This window comes from Pteropus vampyrus, unplaced genomic scaffold (genome assembly GCF_000151845.1).
Source record: "Pteropus vampyrus isolate Shadow unplaced genomic scaffold, Pvam_2.0 Scaffold484, whole genome shotgun sequence".
NCBI lineage: Eukaryota > Metazoa > Chordata > Mammalia > Chiroptera > Pteropodidae > Pteropus > Pteropus vampyrus.
The window spans coordinates 185,089-200,873 of NW_011889265.1; positions in this window are offsets into that span (position 1 = coordinate 185,089).

A 15,785-nucleotide genomic window follows, 5' to 3' on the forward strand; every position below is an offset into this window, starting at 1 on the left:
GGCAGGGGACAGGGAAGGCCATGTGTTTCTCGCTAAGGAGCTATTTTTTATTTCGTAAGGGGTGGGGAGATGCGAAGACAGGAAATGTAGGCACCTTTGCCGCATGTATCGTTTGGGTTTCTTGTAGTTGCATATTACAGAAATCCAGTTCCAACTAGTCTGAGCACAGAAAGTTGTGACCAGCTTTCGAAATGGAAATGTCCCAGGACACCTTCACTTTCAGGCAGAGCTGGATCCAGACGCTCAGACTGTGTTGACAAAAAGCGGCCTCCCCGCCATGTCCCTGCTTTCCTCCGTGTGGCCGTTAGTCTCAGGTAGGCGTTTCTTGCATGGTGGTAAAGGCAGCTGCCAGCAACTAGTCTGCTGATGTAGGAGCCAAGTGGAGAGCAGGGCCTGCTCCAGCAGAAGTCCCATGGCTGCTCTCATTGGCTGGGATTGAGTCACAAACCCATCCCTGAACCAATCGCAGTGACTTATTTGCAAGGCTCAGGTCACGTGCCTGCAAGCATGGGCTGTGGCAGCCACGTGGATTGAGGGGAGGGGAGGGAAGATTTCCCTGGAGTAAAATGTCCGTGCTGTGATCAGAAGGGGAAATGGGGTGCTGGGTAGGTGAAAACAAAGATGTCCAGTCACGTACTGTAGGAAGACCCCCATCTACATGCAACGTCTGGAATAGGTAAATCCATATAGACAGGAAGCACATTGGTGGTTGCCAGGGGTTGCGAGGAACAGGAAGTGACTGTTAATTGGGTAGGGGGTTTCCTTTTGGGGTGATGAAAATGTTTTAGAACTAAATTGGGGTGGTGGTTGCACAACACCGTGAATGAGCTAAATGTCACCGAATTGTTCACTTTGCCATGGTTAATTTTATGTGATGTGACTCTTGCCTCAATAAAAAATAAAAACACAGCAGATGTCCACCCTTCCTTCTCCCCCCTTCCCTCCCTCCCCCCAGCCCAGCATCCTGAGATGCTCCTCCACTCCACAGGGCCTGCCGGGTGGTGCAAATCCGACTTTCCTTCCCCTTCTTCTCGCTTTCTCCCTTATACCTCAGCGGGGTTGGGACCTGCAGTGGATTAAACGGCAGAGGTAATTCTGGGCGTGGTCACTGGCTGGGCTGCTTCCCACGGCAGGGGCCATGGAAACCTGGGTGGCTGGTCCAGAAGCTGAGCTCATGTATTTTCGCGAGAGCTGGTGGAGTGAGCTCCAGGGGGATGCCAAGGACGTCTTGTTCACCAGCTGTACCTGTTTTCCTCCCGGCTTTGGGCAGTGGAAGGTCGCCGCATGACACAGAGTCCAAGGCTGCAGCTCCGCCCTGCTGGGAAGACCCGGGCCGCCCCGTTTCCATCATCACTTGGCACCGGGGCTGCACACAGGACACCACCATGAGAACGGGCTGGTGTTGGAGAAAAGCTATTCTCACTGGAATTGTAAAGGGGCTGGGGTTTGGGCAGAGCCCAGAGCTGCCTGGGGGCTCTCCCAGAATGAGCCTGCACTGGCTCCGTTAGAAACTGGAATTTGAATCCAAACTCTCCTCCTCGGGTTGCTCTGCACCAGCTGGCTGAGGAAGGATGAGGACTTCTGGTCCCCGCGGGCCTGGCACTGGACTCGTCTGGCATGGACACCGGGACCGGTCCTTCTGGCTCAGCTGGGCTCTCTGCTCCTACCTAGAGCTGGAGACTGGCTGATCTCCAGCCAAGGGCTCTGGTCTCAGGGGATGCTTCAGAGATTCTCAGGATATGGACCGGGACTGCCCCCTGCCCCGCCTGCACCCAGTCCCCGGGCCTTCAGGGCCTTGTTTACCACACAGATCCTGGTTCTCCCTCCCCCACCAGCCACATGGGTCAGAACCTCTGGGCATGATTTTACCAGCTCCTATCCCACGTTCATCCACAAACCGAAGCTGAAGAATGGAACCATGTTTTGCTCCCGAAGGCTGAGGATTTCCCACCCCCTGCCCCTCCTGCCTGGACGTGCAGGCTGGCCATTCTCACAGTCGCTGGGTTCTGGCATTGTCAGTGTGGTGGGGCCTGGGGCCATGTGACCTGGGCTTGACTCCCGACTCCACTATAGACTAACCCCTTCACTTCCCCATCTGTGAAAAGGGGGCCCCCGAATTCACTCCTACCCGGATGCTCAGAGTGCACCCTTATTTGGGAATAGCGTCTTTGCAGATGTTATGACTTGAGGATCTTCAGATGAGATCTTCTGGATTCAGGCTGGGCCCTCACGCCGATGTGTGTCCTTATAAGAAAAGGAGAGGACACACAGACACACAGACACAGACACACACACACACACAGACACACACACACACACACACACACACACACACACACACACACACACACACAGAAAAAGGCCACTTGAAGATGCAGGCAAAGAAGAGATTGAATTGGCCACAAGCCAAGAAACAGCTGGAGCCGGAGGCCGGGAAGGGTCCCGCTAGAGTCTTTGGAGGCTGTGTGCACCTGCCGACACCTTGATTTCCAACTTCCGGCCTTCTAACTTGTAAGAGAAACATTTCTGTTATTTTAAGCCACCCGGTTTGTGGAAATTTGCTATGGGCGTTCGTAGGAAGTGAAGACATCCCTCAAAGGACAGTTATCACCTCAAGCATTTGACACGGAGTCAGCACAGAGCAGGTGCTCGGTGAACATCCACCTTTACCCCCATGCTTCCTGCGGCCCCTGAGAAGACCAACATGCCAGAAGAAGCGTCCTCAGTGTCCCCAGGGTGCACCCTGCCCTGGCTCATGCACTGTCTCTCCCCAACGCCCTCTTGGCTGCCACAGGCTGGAGCCCCCGGAGGGACAGAGCTGGGAGGCGGCGAGAGTAAGGAGGCGGTGGGCTGAGGGCTGAGGCCTTTGGGAGGAATGCTCATCACAGCCATGAATCATGGCCTGTGGGCCAATCGCTGCCTGCTGACACATCACACCCTGGGGGAGGTGACCTAATGCTGGTTGTCACATACTCAGGGCCCCGCCCAGCACCGCCCAAGGCTTCCACGCTGCCCAGAGGGAGCTGTCCCCACCCCACCCCTGCCCAAGTGTGTGTGCTTGCCCCTCCCCTGCTCACACAGCAGGACAAGCAGCCCTTCTGGGCCGAGACTCCAGCGGAGGCTTATTACATGGATGCGTTCGGGATGATGGGTGAGGCGAACGGTTTGCACATCTGGAGGGAAGCCGAACCGTAAACACTGGACCACGACGTGCTGTACATCCACCACACTTGCATGGGGAGAGCCTGCTGGGGTCAACCTGGAGGTGTTGCTTCCCAGGGCTGGAATCTATAAAAATGATGGCTTACAGGTGGGGAAACTGAGGCCCAGAGGCTGTAAGGACTTGCCGTACACTTCCCAGCCAGGGAGCTTCTTGGAGACAGAGCCGGGGTTGGAACTGAGAATTCATCTTGGGCAAAGCTCTGTTCTGGTTCTCAGACCAGACCAGAGTCCTCTTCTTGGCTGCTATGAGTCCCTAGTCCCCTGTCCCCAGCTCTAGGATGTGCCCCCGAGGCAGGCATCGTGCCCCCTGATCGCTAGAAACAGCCATTTCCTCTGCCTTCAGCTTCTGAAAGCAAGCATGGCTGCTGACGGAGGTGATGTTAGCTCCACGAATACCCTGCCTGTCCACCCCACCTTCAGAGATGGAGAAACCTTCTCCCAGGCTCTGGGTTCGAGTTCTTGGCCACCATATTGTCAGGCCACGGTGAGTGGGAATTTTAGGAGAGTCTGTTGAGACAGGACATCCAACACGGAGGATGGGTCCCTGGGTACACACATCCCCTGACCTGTCCTCTGTCCTCTGGAGAGAGCTACAGGCTTCACTGTACTTGAGCCAACTCAGCGCACGGGCTTCGACTGGGGACCTAGAGTGACGGGGGTGGGGCCACTTTGAGCTCCTCGAGGCTCCTGCTTATTTATTTTACCATCATAACTTGAAGCCAATATTTAAGCATTACCAAGGCAACGGCCCAAATCTCCCAGCCCTTGGCCCCCCTCCAGCCCTACACAGTGGGGACAAGGGCAGGAGGCGGAGCAAGGAAAATGAGTCAACCATCCCCCACCCCCAACCACCTGGGAAAACAGTGACCCAAAAAGCAGATGCCCGCCTCTCGTTCGGGGTGATCCTACGCACGGGCAGAATAGTCGGGCGGGGCTTCGGTCCCAATACTTTACATTGTTTTTGCCGTTACGGTTGGAGCCAATAGGTTTTTCAGACTTTTTACTGAAGCTTAATGTACACGCAGAATGTGTGCAAACCGTAAGTGCACAGTTTTTTCCCCCACAAACTGAATGTGCTCCTTCACCAGCACCCGGATCAAGAAACAGCACATAAACAGCCCCCCAAAGGTCACCTCGTCCCTGCTCCTCATCGCTGTACCCTCAGGGTGACAATCACTCTAACTGCTCACAGCGTAACTGAGTTCGACCTGTTTTTGCACTTCACATCAATGAATAATACACTGCGGTCTCTCTTGGGTTGAAGCCAACAGCATTTTTAGGATCCGAGAGAACCGAGTGGCCCTTCTCCCTGCCGGCTGCGGTGGGGAGAGAACAGAGAGGACCGGAAGGCCCTCTCCCTGTCTCACAGGCCACACGGGTGGCAAAGCGGAGACTGGGAAGCGCGCATAGCGGGGGTGGGGTGGGCGCCCTTGATTTTAACCAAAAGGCACAGCATCCTTTCGCCTTGTGCTGTGTAACTTGGGCGTCTCCGGCTTGTCTCCTCCACCCGAGGTTCACGGAAGGAACGGAAGGGCGACAGCTGGGGCATATCGAGTCCTACCGGGGACATTTACGGAAGCCCTCGCTTCTCCCAGCAGGGTGCCGGGGGCACCCCGCGCCCTCTTTGCTGGCCAGTGAACCTCTGCACTGCAGGGCTGGCTCCTGTCGCCCCTGAGCCAGAGAGGCTCAAACTCACGTCTAATCCACGGCGGACCGTGGCCTTCGTGAAAGGCAATAACCGCGTCGCACCCGGCAAAACCAAGTAGAAGACGCAAAGGCGTAAGGTGCCGTCGCCCCGGTATCCGCCGGGGTCCGTTCCAGTGCCCTCCGCGGATACCAAACTCTGAAGATGCTCAAGCTTCTTCTATAAAGTGGTACAGTATTTGTGTGTCGCCCACGCTCATCCCGCCACATTCTTTAAATCATCTCTAGATTACTTACAGTACCCGGTACCATGTAAATGCTGCGTAAATAGTTGCCATACTGTATCGTTCAGGGAATAATAACAAGAAAAAACAGTCTGCACGTGTTCAGTACAGATGCAACTATTGCTGGCCTGACTGACTACACAGAACACGTCAGCAACAACGCAACCGTTTTTTCTGAATATTTTTGATCCACGAAGCCGGGAATTTGGAGGGAAGGTCAACCGTATTAACAGTCTCACTTCTTATTTTCTTATTAGCTTCGGTGGTCACAAAGTTGCATTTAATAAAATACAATAGGACAATCTAACAAGGGGACAGGCACACAGAAGTTTCTCGGTGCTTACTCTTGATTCTTATACTTTTTCTTTTTTTGACTTGTGATGAGCTGGCCAACCAGGTGTCTGGGGGACACCCTTAGAGCAGCACCACCTTAGCCCACCCTCCGCCCCGCTGAGCTGACCTTGACCTGGCCCCCTCCCAGTTCCGTGGCACCCTGTCTTCTTCCTATATGTTGCTTGAGCTGAAGTAAAAGAGACAAAAGCCTCTAGGGACCCATTCTAGGGTCCCTAAATGAGACTCCAAGCAGGTAAGCCTTGCTCTTTCCAGTTTCTCACGGATGACTTCTTTTGGCCTCTGGTGGCTCTTTTTCCTCTCAGATATAGGACAAATTCCCTCTGGAGCTGGGTTGGAATATTATACTGCTGCCAAGAAGACGGTGCTACATCTTAATCCTCTCTTCTCCCTTTGCCCTCACCCACTGAATCCTGGCACCCGGTGTCACCCTCAAGGAGATGCTGAGGGTGTAGGAAGGGGGATCCTAGAGTGTGTAACGGACACTTTCGTCCCCTCTTTGCTTAAGAGTCTCTGTCCCATTGTTCAGTTCCGAGCTCACACGTCCTGGGCTTTGCTTCGTGGGAAGGATCTCGGGACCCAAGTGGGCCAGCAGCTTTCTTCTGGCCGAGGCCACCATCAGGTGTGTCACGAAGCCCCCGCCCCTAACACCCTCTCTCGCCATGGTCTCGGCTCCTCCTGCTCCAGGGACATCTCTGAAGTTGCTTGTCCTCCCTGCCCCTTCCAGCCTGGTCAGCTCCGCCATGGCCAGCTACTGTGTGACCAGCCTCCCCGAAGGCCAGTGACAAATGCCTCCTCAGGCCCCCAAGTGCCCCCAGACTCGTCTGACCTGGATGTCACGAAAGGGGGCTGGTGAGGAGGGCAGAGTGAGTTTTCTGCATGAGATTGGTTTTGTTTGGGGTTCTTTCGGAGCAGACGGGCCGGTGGGGACGGCGTCACCCCAACCGGAGACACGCGCGGGACGGGCGCTGAGGTTTACGAGCTGTCACCGTTCCTGCCGTTCCTTGCTTTTCCCTTTCCTCTCCTCGTTCTTCTACTTTCTTCCTTTTTTTTTTTTTTTTTTTTTTTAATATGCCTGCATATTTTCTCTAAACCAAACCATCTGTTTACTAGCTTTTATAAGCAGTAATGAAGAGAGCAAAGACCCAGTGGGCCGTTGGGTCCAGGCACTTTCTCTGGCGTCTTCAGGAGGCCTGAGGAAGAGGTTGGGGGCCTCCGAGCGACGCCTGGAGGTAATGTGTCCGTCAGGGTCCTTTTTTGCCTGAAGTTGCCTGTTGACAGTGTGTCTCCTTGGAGAGGCTTGGCGGGGCTGCGGCGGCCTTCCACTGCTCCCCTTTCTGTGCTTACATCACAGGACTCTGGGGTCACCTGCTTGCGGCAAGCCGCCTGCCGGATAAGGAGCTGGGAAATGAGGTGACTGCGAATCGGAGCTTACAGGGTGCCAAGATCACTCCGAGGGAATGTACTGAGCTATGAGAACGGGTGAGCCCAGGAAAACAATTCGACAACAATGCCGAGCGCCTAGGTGACCAAGAAAAAAAAGAGGAGTCTGTTTGGGAACAGATTCCGACCTCCGCTTCCAAGGCATTAGTAATTCAAGCAGCAGGGCACCCTGTCTTCTTCCTATATGTTGCTTGAGCTGAAGTAAAAGAGACAAAAGCCTCTAGGGACCCATTCTAGGGTCCCTAAATGAGACTCCAAGCAGGTAAGCCTTGCTCTTTCCAGTTTCTCACGGATGACTTCTTTTGGCCTCTGGTGGCTTTTTTTCCTCTCAGATATAGGACAAATTCCCTCTGGAGCTGGGTTGGAATATTATACTGCTGCCAAGAAGACGGTGCTACATCTTAATCCTCTCTTCTCCCTTTGCCCTCACCCACTGAATCCTGGCACCCGGTGTCACCCTCAAGGAGATGCTGAGGGTGTAGGAAGGGGGATCCTAGAGTGTGTAACGGACACTTTCGTCCCCTCTTTGCTTAAGAGTCTCTGTCCCATTGTTCAGTTCTGAGCTCACACGTCCTGGGCTTTGCTTCGTGGGAAGGATCTCGGGACCCAAGTGGGCCAGCAGCTTTCTTCTGGCCGAGGCCACCATCAGGTGTGTCACGAAGCCCCCGCCCCTAACACCCTCTCTCTCCATGGTCTCGGCTCCTCCTGCTCCAGGGACATCTCTGAAGTTGCTTGTCCTCCCTGCCCCTTCCAGCCTGGTCAGCTCCGCCATGGCCAGCTACTGTGTGACCAGCCTCCCCGAAGGCCAGTGACAAATGCCTCCTCAGGCCCCCAAGTGCCCCCAGACTCGTCTGACCTGGATGTCACGAAAGGGGGCTGGTGAGGAGGGCAGAGTGAGTTTTCTGCATGAGATTGGTTTTGTCTGGGCTTCTTTCGGAACAGACGGGCCGGTGGGGACGGCGTCACCCCAACCGGAGACACGCGCGGGACGGGCGCTGAGGTTTACGAGCTGTCACCGTTCCTGCCGTTCCTTGCTTTTCCCTTTCCTCTCCTCGTTCTTCTACTTTCTTCCTTTTTTTTTTTTCTTTTCTTTTTAATAACCCTGGCTGCATATTTTCTCTAAACCAAACCATCTGTTTACTAGCTTTTATAAGCAGTAATGAAGAGAGCAAAGACCCAGTGGGCCGTTGGGTCCAGGCACTTTCTCTGGCGTCTTCAGGAGGCCTGGGGAAGAGGTTGGGGGCCTCCGAGCGACGCCTGGAGGTAAAGTGTCCGTCAGGGTCCTTTTCTGCCTGAAGTTGCCTGTTGACAGTGTGTCTCCCTGGAGAGGCTCGGCGGGGCTGCGGCGGCCTTCCACTGCTCCCCTTTCTGTGCTTACATCACAGGACTCTGGGGTCACCTGCTTGCGGCAAGCCGCCTGCCGGATAAGGAGCTGGGAAATGAGGTGACTGCGAATCGGAGCTTACAGGGTGCCAAGATCACTCCGAGGGAATGTACTGAGCTATGAGAACGGGTGAGCCCAGGAAAACAATTCGACAACAATGCCGAGCGCCTAGGTGACCAAGAAAAAAAAGAGGAGTCTGTTTGGGAACAGATTCCGACCTCCGCTTCCAAGGCATTAGTAATTCAAGCAGCAGTGAGTGTAATATTTACTTGGGAGACTGTGAAAAGTCGTATAACAATGTTCTTTTCCCAGCTTTCAGCATTGGCTTGCTGGGTCCCGAGAGCAGTCAGCCACCTAATCATAAACAGAGGTGCACTTCGCCATCTGGCAGCCAGGCATCAGCACGCTGCTGTCAGCTGGCACTGAGGTCCCTTCGTGTGCCAGGTGTCATCCATCGCCAGGCCCAGGCTCAGACGCTGGGCTGCAGGAAACCAATGATGGTGCATCCCACCCTGTCGCTGCCATTAAGAATGGCACAGCATGCCTCTTGGAGAAAGAAACTAAGGATGGCGACAGCTAAATAGTTGTCTGACCCAGCAAGCAGGCTGGAGAAAAGATAAAATCCTAGGTCAGCAAAACCTCACTTTGAGACAATACTAATTAAATTATTTAGTGTGTGTGTGTGTGTGTGTGTGTGTGTGTGTGTGTGTGTGTGTTTTGTAGGTGATTAGGTGGAGGGAAGTGAGAGGTGAGTTGGCCAACCATCCCAGTTTGCCTGGGATGGGAGGGTTTCCCAGGCTGGAGGATTTTATGTTCTAAAACTGGAAAAGTCCCAAGCCAGTCAGAATGAGGGGGTCACTCCGGTGGTGAGAGGGTGTCCACAGAGGAGGAGAAGGCACGAGATTGAATGTCAACATTCATGATTTGCCTCTAACTCAAAGGAGCAGACTGGACTAGCGGGAGAGATGCAAATTCAGCTGCCTGCAGGCCAGACAGGTAACCTGTCAGTGAAGGGGGCAGATGCCGTGCACAGGTGCCGTGGGGTGGTGGCGCCCAAGGAGACCTGGACGAAAGGCTCCTTTCCTCGACCCACCCACCTGCAGGTGAGCCCTGGGCTGCCAGACGTCTGATTAAAAAAAAAAAATTTGTGAAAACTCTCAAATTCGGAAATGTTGGCTCACATACTGAGGACATCCTGTATAGACCACACAAACACATCCGATTGCCAAGTTGGCCTCTGGGCAACCAGTTTGGAAGTTCTCGACTACAATTTCTAAGTTTCCTATCAATTCTAAAGTTTAGTGATTTTACAAACCCAAGGAACCATCCCCTCAGTTAATTGGAAATTAATCACATGGCTTACTTTGAAGAAGAATAAGCAAATTACATATATGTATAAATATATACATATACGTGTGTGTGTGTGTGTGTGTGTATGTTTCAAAAGCTGATTTTGGGGGCTTAATTCTAAAACGTGATTTCTGCAGCGTGTCCTGTATGTAGATCCATTCATTTGGGTGCTGTAGACTCAGTACTTTTAAGATGTCTGCCACTACCGGGGTGAACCTTGAAAATATGTTGTGCGAAAGGAGCCAGACACAAAAGGTCTCATGTCGTATGATTCCACTGACATGAAATGTCCAGAAGAGGCAAATTCATGGAGACAGAAAGTAGACGAGAGGTCACCAGGGGCCGGGGGAAGAAGGGATGGGGAGTAATGCTGATGGGTGCCGGGTTTCTTTTTGGGGTGATGAAAATGTTCTGGAATTTGCTGGTGGTGATGGCCATACAACCTTGTGAATATTCCAGAAACCACTGAATAGCGCATTTCAAACGGATAAATTTTATGGTATATGAATTATATCTCGATTTAAAAATATACCTTGAAGGTATCAATTTTCCCCAAGTTGATCTATAGTTTTAATACGATCCCAGTCAAATTTTCAGCAGGCTTTTTTGGGGGGAGGATAGAAATCGACAAACTGATTCTGAAATAAAATGGAAACGCACAGGACCTAGGACAGCCAAAACAACCTCGAAAATGAGGAGCGAAGGAGAAGGTCTCCCACTCCCTGATTTCAAGACTTATAAAGCTACAGTAATCAGACAGTGTGGTGTTGGCATAAAGACAGACAAAGAGATCAATGGAACAGAATCGAGAGCCCGGAAATAGACCTGCATAAATATGGACAACAGATTTTCGACAAAGGTTCAAAGGCAATTCAGTGAAGACAGGGTAGTCATTTCGACAAATGTTCTGGAACAACCGAATATTCATATGCAAAAGAAGAAAAAAAGAAAACAGAAAAGATCCTTGATCCATACCTTGCATCATGTAAAAATATTAACCCCGAACAGACTTAAATGTAAAACTTAAAAAAAATAAAGCTTTTAGAAGAAAACATAAGAGAAAGGCTTGTAACCTTGGGTTAGGTAAAGATTTCTTCAATATGGCACCCAAAGCATTGGACTTAATTCAAATGAGAAACTTCTATTTTTTTTTAAAACACATTGTTAAGAGACTGAAGACAAACCACAGACTGCCATAAAATAGTTACAAACCATGTGTCTGATAAAGGAGTTGTATTTAAAAAATAAAGAACGCTAAAAAGTTCATAATAAGAAAACATAACCCACTTAAAAATGGGCCACGTATTTGAACAAACAGACAGGTGCTTATTTTATTTGATAAGCTCATATATTTCTTTTTCGATGGCCAATAAGCATCTAAGAAAATGCTAACATCATTGGTCATTAAGGAAAGGCACGTTGAAACCACAGTGAGATATTGCTATGTCCCTATTAGAATGAAAACGATGGACCGTGCTAAGTGTTGGCAAAGACGTGAAGCAACTGGAAGCCCCACGCGTCGCTGGTGGAAATGGGAGCCGGTCCAACCATTCTGGAAAAAAGTAGGGCGGCTTTTAGGAAAGTTAAATATTCAACTGCCATATGACCGAGCCATGCTACTCTTAAATGTTTACCCAGAAGAAAAGGAAATATATACATTTTTACAAAGACTTATATTTGAATGTTTTTTTTTGAATAAAAGAAGTAAAAAAAAAAGGACATAATTGTATTAGTTTTCTGGGGCTGCCATAATAAAGTGCCACAGACTGGCTGGCTTAAACAACAGAAATTTATTTTTTCACAGCTCTGGAGTCTGGAAGTCGGGGATCAAGGTGTCAGCTGGTCTGCTTTCTCTCGAGGGCTCTCTCTTCAGCTTGTAAATGGATCTTCACGGGCGGCTTCGCACGGTCAAGCCTCCGTGTGTGTCTGTGTCCTGTCTCCTCTTCTCATAAGGACACCAGTCAGATTGGATTAGGACCCACCCTAGTGATCTCATTTTAACTTAATCACCTCTTGAAAGGCCCCTATGTCCAAATACAGTCACATTCTGAGGTCCTGGGGGTCAGGACTTCAAAAGATGAATTTTGGGAGGGACACAATTCATCCCGTAACAATACCGTATGATTGCATTCACGTAAAACCAGAAAAATGCAAGCTAATCTGCGGTGACAGAAAGCAGATCAGTGGTTGCCTGGGGATGAGGGAGCGGAAGGGATGGGACAATGAGATGACAAAGGGGCTGGGAAATTTCGGGGAGTGATGGATATGTTCGTTATCCGGATGGTGGAGATGTTTTTATGGATGTACACATATATCAAAAATGATCAAATTGTATGTGCTTTTTATCACATGTCAGTTATACATTATATCTTAATCAAACTATTTTTGAAAAACAATTTCAGGGATTTAATTCAAGAAAGCAGTCTCCTCCGAGTGTCCTGGGCCTGGTACCCTTCCAGCTCCATCCTGTTTACAGATGTCTACTAGGACCTGTGGGGTCGAGAGGTTCTTCCGTGCTTGCCTACCGCCTCTCAGGCCCATCTCCCACGTCACCTGCTTTCTGACAGCCCCATGAACCTGGGACGATGGTGAGGCATCACTCCTGTGGTTGTGTCATGTCGTACGAGAACTGTTGACCTTATGATAGGAAGACACAAGCCCTCCAGGTCTCGCGTGGCCAGAGCTTTGTCTGGCTGGTGGCGGAAGAAGTCAAGGGGTGCAGTGTGTGAGAAGGACCGAATTGTTGCTTTGGAGGTGGCGGGACCAGGCGAGAAGGAATGCGGGTGCCCCGAGTGGCTGAGGGCAACGCCCTGCTGACTGCTAGCAAGAAGATGGGACCTCGGTCCTTGCTGTAGACTGAACGTTTGTGTCCCCCAAACTCATATGTTGAAAACTAACCCTGAGCGTGATGGTGTTTGGGGTGGTGGGGTCTTGGGGAGGTGATGAGATGGAGGCCCCATGAATGGGATAAGTGCCCTTATAAAAGAGATCCTGGAGAGCCCTGTCCCCACTTCTCTCGTGTGAAGACACAGGGGGAGATGGCGTCTACGAACCTGGAAGCGGGTTCTCACCAGACATCAAACCTGCCGGCGCCCTGATTTTTGGACTTCTCATACTCCAAAACTGTGGGAAATAAGTATTTGTTGTTTAAACTACCCAGTCTACGATATTCTGTTGCAGCAGCCCAAATAGACTGACAGTCCTCCAGCTGCAAGAAACTGGATTCTGTGAGCAGCTGGAAAGACCTTGGAAATGAATTCTTTCTGAGAGCTTCCAGGTAAGACCCTAGCCTGGCCAACACCTTGATTTTGGCCATATGAGACCCTGAGCATAGGCCCACCCAGACTTCAGACCTACAGAATCATGAGCGAATAAATGAGTGTTGTTTTAAACTGCTGAGTTAGTGCACCTTCTCGTAGAGGGGTTCCCTGATCATCCAGTCCAAAGCGGCCCCAACACCTTCATGATATTCTCTCAGTCTCTCTGTTATCTACAAAGCAACCATTTTGTCAGTTTCGTCTGACTCTCTCCTACACTAGCACTTGGTGCATGACAAACGCAGTGTCTCTCTTGGGCCCCTGTGGATCTGGAGTACCTAGGCCGAGGGCTGACGTGCACCTGTCCTTTGATGAGTGTTCGCGAATGGGTGGATGACCACTGAAGACCATGCGTGCTGACGGCCAAGGAAAGGCAAATGCTCCTCCCTATTCCCTTCCTCCTGAGGGATGCAACCGTAATGTGTTAACTTGAGTTAGAAGACTTCCCAACAAAAGTTAAAACAAATGGGATTTTAAAAATTATTATCATTAATTGCATCTAACTAAAGTAGCTGGTTAGCTAAAATTGAGATTTAACCTTACTACTTGTTTAGAATCTCTTTGCAAAGATCGGTGATTCTGCTAGTGTTTTGTCAAATTCGACTGACTGGTTCTTAGGACCCCTGAGAAGTGAATAGGGGTAGAGCGTCGTCTGCAGTTCCTGGGAAGGTGAAACCTGGAGTTTCCATATGATCCAGCAATTCCACTCCCTGAAATCCGCCCATGAGAAATGAAAACACATGTGTAAACAAATCACATTCACGAATGTTCACAGCAGCATTTTTCGTAACAGCCAAAAAGTGGAAACAACCCAAATGGCCAGAAATTGGTGAATAGATAAATAAGATGTGGTGTAGCCACAGAATGAAAAATTATTCAGATATATAAAAAAAAATGAAGTGCTGATAGATGCGACAACATAGATGAACCTCGATGCCCTTACGGTAAGTGAAAGAGGCAGACGCAAAAGACAGAACTCTTTCTCGGGGTCCCTGCTGGGCCTTTGGGAGTGCCCAGCCTCGGGGACACTCTGCAGGTGATGGGAGCACGGCCGCCCCTAGGTGTCAGGGTGTGTCCAAGCTCACTTGCCTAATTCCAGGAGTCTGTAGCCGACCCCTCTGAGGAATTTCAGAATGCTAGAAGGCTCCCACCACCTGAATAACGCATATGGCGGAGAGAGAAATTCCTTTTGGATCCCCAGTGACTCTGGGCTCACGCCCAGAGTGCCCCTTATGAGCGCGACACAGAGACAGATGTTATTCATGGGAATCGAGTCCTTTGCCCTGCATAGAATCTCAGTCTGGGGCCTGGAAACACCAGGCGTGTAGCTCTGAGCCTGGAGAGGCTCCTGCAGCATCCCGGCTGCGTCCAGAACTCGCTTCCTCTAGGCTTCATTCAGGTCGGGCCTGGAAAGAACAGACCCATCTTCTTTCGCCTTTCACAAACTTCCACTTGACCCAGAAGACAAGTTCTGGTGTTGGGTCGTTCCAAGACCAGGCCCTTTTACAAATGTGTGGCATCTGTTTCTAATCTTCCCTGGGACTTTTTATAATCGTATCGGACAAATACTTTTATCCCAGATGGACAGAGATGCTTGGTTCTCGGAGGTTTCCTGATATCTGCCCAGTCTTCACCCGGGAGGAAAACTCCAGGCCAAGGCCGCCATGGCCGGCCAGGATGTGCTATGGCTTCCTTCACTGGGTCCTGTGGGCAGCGTCTTGGGCCCACGAGACCTGAGCCCCTTAGGCCGGCTGGCTTCCTGTGCTCTTAGCCCCTCATCGGTCTATGCGTCTCTCACTGGGCTAAATACCTCTTTCCCCACCCGACCAAAATCTAAACGAGCTCTTCCAAGATCGAACCACATCAGCTCCGTGTTGCGCAAAGGCGCGGACGCCGAAGGCCTCGCGCAAAGCGCTGAATCTCGACTTTCGCACGAAGATGGGAAGCGGGTCGGCGGCTGGAGAAGGAGGCCCCGGTGCACGGCAGGTGGAAGCCGACGCGGGCGCGCTGACCCGCTCCCGCTAGAGGGCGCCACACTCCTCCTCTACCGCTATCCGGGTCTCGCTTCCGAAGTTCAAACCTCCGGCGAGCGGATGGGTGAGCCTTCCAGATGCTCGCAGTCCCGCCGGGCTGCCGACGACCTGTAGGCATCGCGGTTTCCCGTTGGTGGCCTGACGATTTTATGAGAAAAACACAGCTGGCCTGACAAGGGCTCTTTGATCAAATAACTAACTTTTGTACTGCACGACAACGGGAGACGGCAAACTGAGTTTCCTTCTTGGTTTCCATTTTGGTTTCCATTCCATTTTATGACTCACAAATGATCTCCTCCTTTTCCAACGACAGCATCAGTCCCACTGGGGGCCTTGAGTGGCGAAGAGATTCTGAGAAAGTAGGTCTGACAAAATGAAGCCTTTCTCTAAAAAGGGTCTGTCTAAACAGACCCTGTTAATCCAGGGTGCAGCTGCCATGCCGAGGAGCTGCCCCAAGACATTTTTCCTTCTTGGTGACTGTTGGTCATCGTAAGGAGACCACGACGGAAGCCCTCGGCCACGCGGAGGTTGGGCCATGTGCCACGCGTACCAGGGAGGGTTGTCCAGGGATGGACCTTCCATCGTCACAGCTCTCCCTGTCCACGGGGCTCCATGAGGGAAAGCTGCTCAGATATTTGGGGGAGCCACCCCGGGAGTCCTGAGGGGGTGAGAGGTGAAGCCCCTCTCCCCCCCACCACTCCATCAGACGGGGATTCCAGCTCTCCTGCCAGGTGAGCAAGGGCGGAGGGGGTCATGC